Source organism: Dromiciops gliroides, chromosome 1 (genome assembly GCF_019393635.1).
Source record: "Dromiciops gliroides isolate mDroGli1 chromosome 1, mDroGli1.pri, whole genome shotgun sequence".
In the NCBI taxonomy this organism is placed as follows: domain Eukaryota; kingdom Metazoa; phylum Chordata; class Mammalia; order Microbiotheria; family Microbiotheriidae; genus Dromiciops; species Dromiciops gliroides.
In genome coordinates this window covers 219,495,083-219,501,779 of record NC_057861.1, presented here as the reverse complement: position 1 = coordinate 219,501,779, position 6,697 = coordinate 219,495,083, and the positions used below count along the sequence as shown (strand labels likewise).

Sequence of the window (6,697 nt, the reverse complement as noted above, 5' to 3'; positions counted from 1 at the left end):
ATTTGGACTCAGGTCCTCCTGATTCCAAGGCTGGTGCTTTATCCACTGCACCACCTAGCTGCCCCTCTGCAACCTTTTGAAATGCGACACTTGCTCTAGAAGACTCAACTACACCCTGTGAGAGTGGAAGCTGGTATAAAAACCCTGAGAGTCCCATAAGGGCAACACAAGGAATACGCTTATATTTATATGTTATGTATAATATGTACAATCTTTAAAAATTTTATTTATATATTTTATATCACTTTTACTTATAAATATCTTCCTTCTCCCATACTTTGCTCAATAAGCTATCCCTTATTAAAAGATTTTTTTTTTTTTGGTGAGGCAAGTGGGGTTAAGTGACTTGCCAAGGGTCACACAGCTAGTAAGTGTCTGAGGCTGGATTTGAACTCAAGTCCTCCTGAATCCAGGGCCAGTGCTCTATCCACTGAGCCACCTAGTTGCCCCTAAAAGATTTTTTAAAAGAGTAAAAATATAAGTTTAGCAAAACCAAGCAATATAAATATATGACATTTGTATTGTACAACTAGGTCACAATGTGAGTTCAAATAATGCAACATACTATTTAGTGCAAACTGTGAGGAAAGGAGTAATGGTCTCCTTTCAGTAAGATCCACCACATCACTACCATTCAAGTTATACCCCTCTGGACCTGTTTGAAGACTCAGGTCTTAGTCCCCCTTTCCTCTGGCAGACAGATCACGTGGTTCAAGTAGCCCTGAGCTGGTCTCAACTAGGTTCTCTTTGGGGCTATTTCCACATAAGGAAGGATTGAAGGAATGTCCCTGTATCACTTCCCTATTAGCTAAGAACTCAAAGAATCATTATGGAAATTAGTGTTAAAAATACTGCTTTCCTATTAGCTATTTTAGATTGTAACCCTTGAGTAATCAGCCAATGATGAACAAGGGGAGGGTCCATTTTGACTTAGGGACTAGGTATTAAAACAGGGACTGTGAGCCCCTATGCTTTTGCACTTCCTGGTTGTAGCACTTATTTGCAAGTTCCCATTCTTGTGAGAATGAAAATAAATGAGCCTGGGGCAGCTAGGTGGCGCAGTGGATAGAGCACCGGCCTTGGAGTCAGGAGTACCTGAGTTCAAATCCAACCTCAGACACTTAACACTTACTAGCTGTGTGACCCCGGGCAAGTCACTTAACCCCAATTGCCTCACTAAAAAAAAAAAAAAGAAAAGAAATGAGCCTTTGACACATCACTGCTGAGTTCCAGAGGATTATTGAGCAGGGGTTGTTTTCCTCTCATAAATTATAAAATGATATGAGGTCTTATTTAATGCAAGCCAAAATTGAGTTATGACAAGTGAAAACTATTTGAGGGTTTTAACAAGCTGCCACATCACCCATCTGTACTTGCCTATTATCACATGCAAATACGTATGCTGCTGCATACCAAATTACCAACTGTTGTGTTAACTTTTTTTAAAAAAGAACCCTTAACTAAATGGACAAAAGGAAGAGTGCTTTAGATGGAAACACTGCCAATTCCAAAAACAATAAACCTGTTATTACATTAGGACAAAAATTTTATGTAATTGAACAGTAGAAATGTGGCCATAGTAACTCTAAAATAGAATGAGATGTCAGAATGCCTGAATATATGATAGGGAATACACACACACACACACACACACACAAAATATATATATTTTAAAACTGGCAAAATAAGAGACAAAGCTGCACCTGTTTTTTTGTCATTTGCCACCAACAAAAACAAGTAAAAATATTGTGATGATAGAAATGGAGTTTCTTTTAGCTGTATGGATTGAAGATTGCAATAAAAAAATAAATGGACTCCATTTAGCAAAATAACCAGTCAGCTAAAAGTTTTAAAGTTTATTTAAGGCAGTGAAAAAATGAAAATTAAATGGGTAGTGAAGAAACTTTTGCTGCAAATGTTAGTTGGTTTGATTGCATTAAAAACTAAGTTCAGGGGGCGGCTAGGTGGCTCAGTGGATAAAGCACCGGCCCTGGATTCAGGAGTACCTGAGTTCAAATCTGGCCTCAGACACTTGACACTTACCAGCTGTGTGACCCTGGGCAAGTCACTTAACCCCCATTGCCCCGCCAAAAAAAAAAAAACAAAAAAACTAAGTTCAATTGCATAATGTAAAAATTAGCTTAGGCACCTAGTGCAAATGAGGATGTGTAAATTAAATATCCTGATGTTTTGAAGAAAATGATCAAAGAAAATGGTTACGTTGGTCAGCAAATTTTTTTATGTGGATGAAACAGGCTTATTCCAGAGAAGGACTTTTCCAAAACTTATATTTCTAAGAAAAAATAAACACAACCAGGGATTTAAACTGCCTAAGGATTGCCTAACATTTTCATTGGGATGTATAATTTAAAAAAAAAGATTTTTAATTAAAACCAGTGCTTGTTCATCAGTTGCAAAATCCTTGAGCTCTGAAAAGCTAATACCATCCTGTTCTTTGGTGGTCAAGTCAAAAAGCATAGATGAGTAAAGTTGTTTTTGAACACTGGTTTTCAAGTTATTTTAACCCAATTTAGTTGAAAATTATTACCAAAAAAAAAGAAAATTATTGCAAGAACGACAATATCAAGTTTAAAGCATTACTAAGTTTAGATAATGCTCAAGGTCATACAACTACACTTGGTTTATTATGTGAGAATATGAGCATACAAATTCACTGAGATGTGGATAAAGTTCTCAATACCTACCAGCATATGTGGGAACATTTTTTTAAAAGTAGAAACCTTTTTATTTAAAGTTTTGAGTTCCAAATTCTATCCTGACTTCCCTCCTTCCCCTTACCCCTCCCCAAGGTGGCAAACATTCAGATATAGGTTACATGTATGAACATTTAAAGAAAAATAGTTCAGTTTACACTGAGAAAATATTTTAATTGACAATAACATTTTCATTATATTATTGGTATATTTTTAGGTATGACATTCAGTAATTAAAATTTAAAAAAAATTTGTTTGCCATACTTACTCTCTTACTTTGGTTGTTTTTCCCCATTCATAAAATGTTTATTCTACTTACATCCACTTAATACATATGTTCTTAATAATTATGCTTGGGCAGCTCTTTTTGTGGCGGCTAAGAATTGGAAATCAAAGGATTGCCCATCAATTGGGAAATGAGTGAACAGGCTATGGTATGTGATTGTGATGAAATACTATTGTGCTATAAGAAATGACAAGATGATCTCAGAAAGGCCTGGTAAGACTTGTATGAACTAATGTATAGTGAGTGAACAGAACCAGGAGAACCTTGTGCACAGTGACAGTAGTATTTTTTGATGAAGATCTGTGAATGACTTAACTATTCTCAACAGTACAATGATCCAAGACAATCCCAAAGGACTAATGATGAAACATACTGTCTACCTCCAAAGAAAAAACTGATATTGATTGAACACAGACTGAAGAATGCTATTTTTCACTCTCTTTCATTTTTTCTTTTATTCAAGTTTCCTTATACAAAATGACTAATATGGTAATGTTTTACATAATTGCACATATCTGATTGTTTCCTGCCTCAAGGAGGGGGGAGTAGAGTGTGGAAAGGAGGGATAGAATTTGGAATTCAAAACTTTAAATAAAAATGGTTATTATTATTTTTTAAATAATTATGCTAAAAATAATAATTATGCTTGAATTGTTCACAAAAATTTCAGAAGATATTAAACAATACTAGCCATCATTTCAAGATATTTGTTAATTATTTTTATAGCATCTTTCATGTTAGATATCAAAATTACTAAAGCAAAAAATGAAAAAAAGTTAAACACATGGGGTTTTTTGTTTGTCTTACTGTTGTGCTTGATACAAAATGATTTAATACCAAGAAATTCATTTTATATATGTATTCTTAGGTTGCCTAAATTATTTAAATACAAATAAAATGAGGGCAGCAAAAATAATGAAAGCAAGGGGCAGCTAGGTGGCGCAGTGGATAGAGCACCGACCCTGGAGTCAGGAGTACCTGAGTTGAAATCCAGCCTCACTTAACACTTACTAGCTCTGTGACCCTGGGCAAGTCACTTAACCCCAATTGCCTCACTATAAAAACAAAAACAAAAACAAGATATATTGGGCACACAAGATTGCCTATCAAAAATAATGAAAGCAAATAGCAGGTAATTTTACACGTAATGGAATGTGAACCCTTTTCCTTTTTTTTCCCCCCGGGGCAATGAGGGTTAAGTGACTTGCCCAGGAACACACAGCTAGTAAGTGTCAAGTGTCTGAGGCCAGATTTGAACTCAGGTCCTCCTGAATCCAGGGTCAGTGCTTTATCCACTGAGCCACCTAGTTGCCCCTCTTTTTTTTTTAATAATAAATATTTTTATTTAAAGTTTTGAGTTCCAAATTTTATCCTTCCTTCCCTCACTCCCCTCCCCCCTCCCTGAGGCAGTAAGCAATCTTATGTGAGTTATTACATGTGCAATCATGTAAAACATTACCACATTAGTCATTTTGTATAAGAAAACTTGAATAAAAGAAAAAATAAAAGAGTGAAAAATTGCATGCTTCAGTCTGTGCTCAATCAATATCAGTTCTTTCTTTGGAGGTGGATAGTTTGCTTCATCATTAGTCCTTTGGGATTGTTGTCTTGGATCATTGTACTGTTGAGAATAATTAAGTCATTCACAGTTCTTCATCAAACTATATTGCTGTCACTGTGCACAAGGTTCTCTTGGTTCTGCTCACTTCACTACACATCAGTTCATACAAGTCTTTGCAGGCTTTTCTGAAGTCATCCTGTTTAACATTTTTTATGGTACAATAATATTCTGTCACCATCATATGCCATGGCTTGTTTAGCCATTCCACAATTGGTGGGCATTCCTTTGATTTCCAATTTTTAGCCAACATCTGCCCTTTTCTGAAGTAAATTAAGTTAGTTAAAACAATCTTAAAGAACACTTTTGCAACTGTATTTATAAAAGCATACACATCAAGATTGTATTTTCCACACATATACATAGTATTTGTGACATATTATATCTATGAGACCTTTGTTTCCACCATAGTCATGAGTATTCCATCCCTAAAGCACCCACAAATAACTACACCTGTGGCTGGAGCCAACTATTCCTTTTCCCCTTGACCAAGACAGGCCAAAATTTAGGCAGCTTTCTTTGCTTAAACATGGAAGTTATTTTAACATTGTGAAATCACAGGGTATCAAGAGTACTGTGCCAAACATGTAAAACATGTATAAAAACCCCATGTCTCCATGTTGGCTACCTCAAACGAAAACAAATAACTTCCCAAATGTTAACTGGCTTTGCTTCCCAAATATTAAAACTAAAACTCCATGGGAAATACAGAAATCCAAAGAGAAGTGACATAAACTTGTCATAAGTTGTAAACAAAAACCCTGTGTGATAGCATGTATGATAAATCAAATACTGGATAAATTTCAGAATGAAACAGACAAAAGTTGGAAGGCTGGTTAATTTTCCCTTCCTTCTCCTGCTTCAGATTCATTTCCTTGGATGTCCCATATCTACAATGTCTAGTTGTCTCCCAGTAACTGCAGTAGTCTTTATGTAATTCTTCACTTAATGTATCCAGTTCAGCAAGGGCTTCATCAGAAGCTGTCTTTGCAAAGGAGCAAACTTTCTCCGAAAAGTTTGGAATCTCAGAATAGAACATGGAGAAATTCAGGACCAGATACAGTCTTATAAAATATGTTAGTTGCTTCTCTTTTTTGCTGATTTCAAATGCATTTTGATATGTTTGTTGTGATTGAGTCAATATTCCTTTCTTGTCATCAACAGAAGCAAATTCAGCCAAATAACAGTAGTAACTTCCTTTTATTTTCAAATAGAAAACTTTGTTTTCTGCTTGTGAAACATTAGGAATCAGGAACTTTTCCAATAGAGGCATTACATTATTGCAAAGATCTCCTAGTTTGGTCTGTTTTCTGTATATATTCTTGGACCATCTGTTGTTTTTTCTCATCATCTTCCGTCTTTTGCTAGATACTTCAAAAGACCCTGCAAGATGTCCTTTAGGCTCCTACAGCATTTTCGTAAGCCCCAGAGAGAAGATTTCTCTCCTTACTAGGTAATGCAGTTCCTTGGTTATTTTAAATATTTTTGACTTGACTAGCCTAATTTGGGGGGCTAATCTGACTGGAGGACTAATCTGGGGATTTTTTACTATTTGGCTATCTGACTGCGTTTAATTTAATATGGGCCGTTTATAAAGTTCCACCACACTGCTCACAAACTGATAAACTAAAGATTAAGAAGCCTCTTAACCAAATAATCAAAGCAAAGTTTATTTATGAGATACTGTTGAAAATTAAGAATACAGGGAAATAAAATGTACAACCTGACTGCTTTCTCTTTCGCACCTGCTGCTCTTCGAACTTCTTGAATACAATAAGGGCCTTAGCCGCCTCAGGTCACATTACACTTTCCCTGGTTTGTATTAAGGCCTGTAACCTTGTCAGCCCGGTCTCTCCTTTTCCGAACCGAACTCTCCTCTGTTCTTGTCCGTGCTCCCCTCTAGTCAGCCTTCTCTCCTCCTAGTCTATCTAGTCCGTCTTCTTCTAGTCAGCCCCGCCCCCCCCTCTCCCCTTAAACTTGTCTCTCTATCTAGTCCGTCCTCGCTTCTTCCTCTTTTCCCAGGTCTATATATAACTTTTCTTCTCTCCACTAAAATCTCGGGGCTTCCTTTGCCCCCAC

The 6,697-nt window shown here is 36.2% G+C and overlaps 1 pseudogene; it reads right to left on the bottom strand.

Annotated features, from left to right (window-relative positions):
• Window positions 1-5,454: 5,454 nt before the first annotated feature.
• LOC122747457 overlaps window positions 5,455-6,697 on the bottom strand; it is a 42,281-nt pseudogene continuing 41,038 nt past the window's right edge.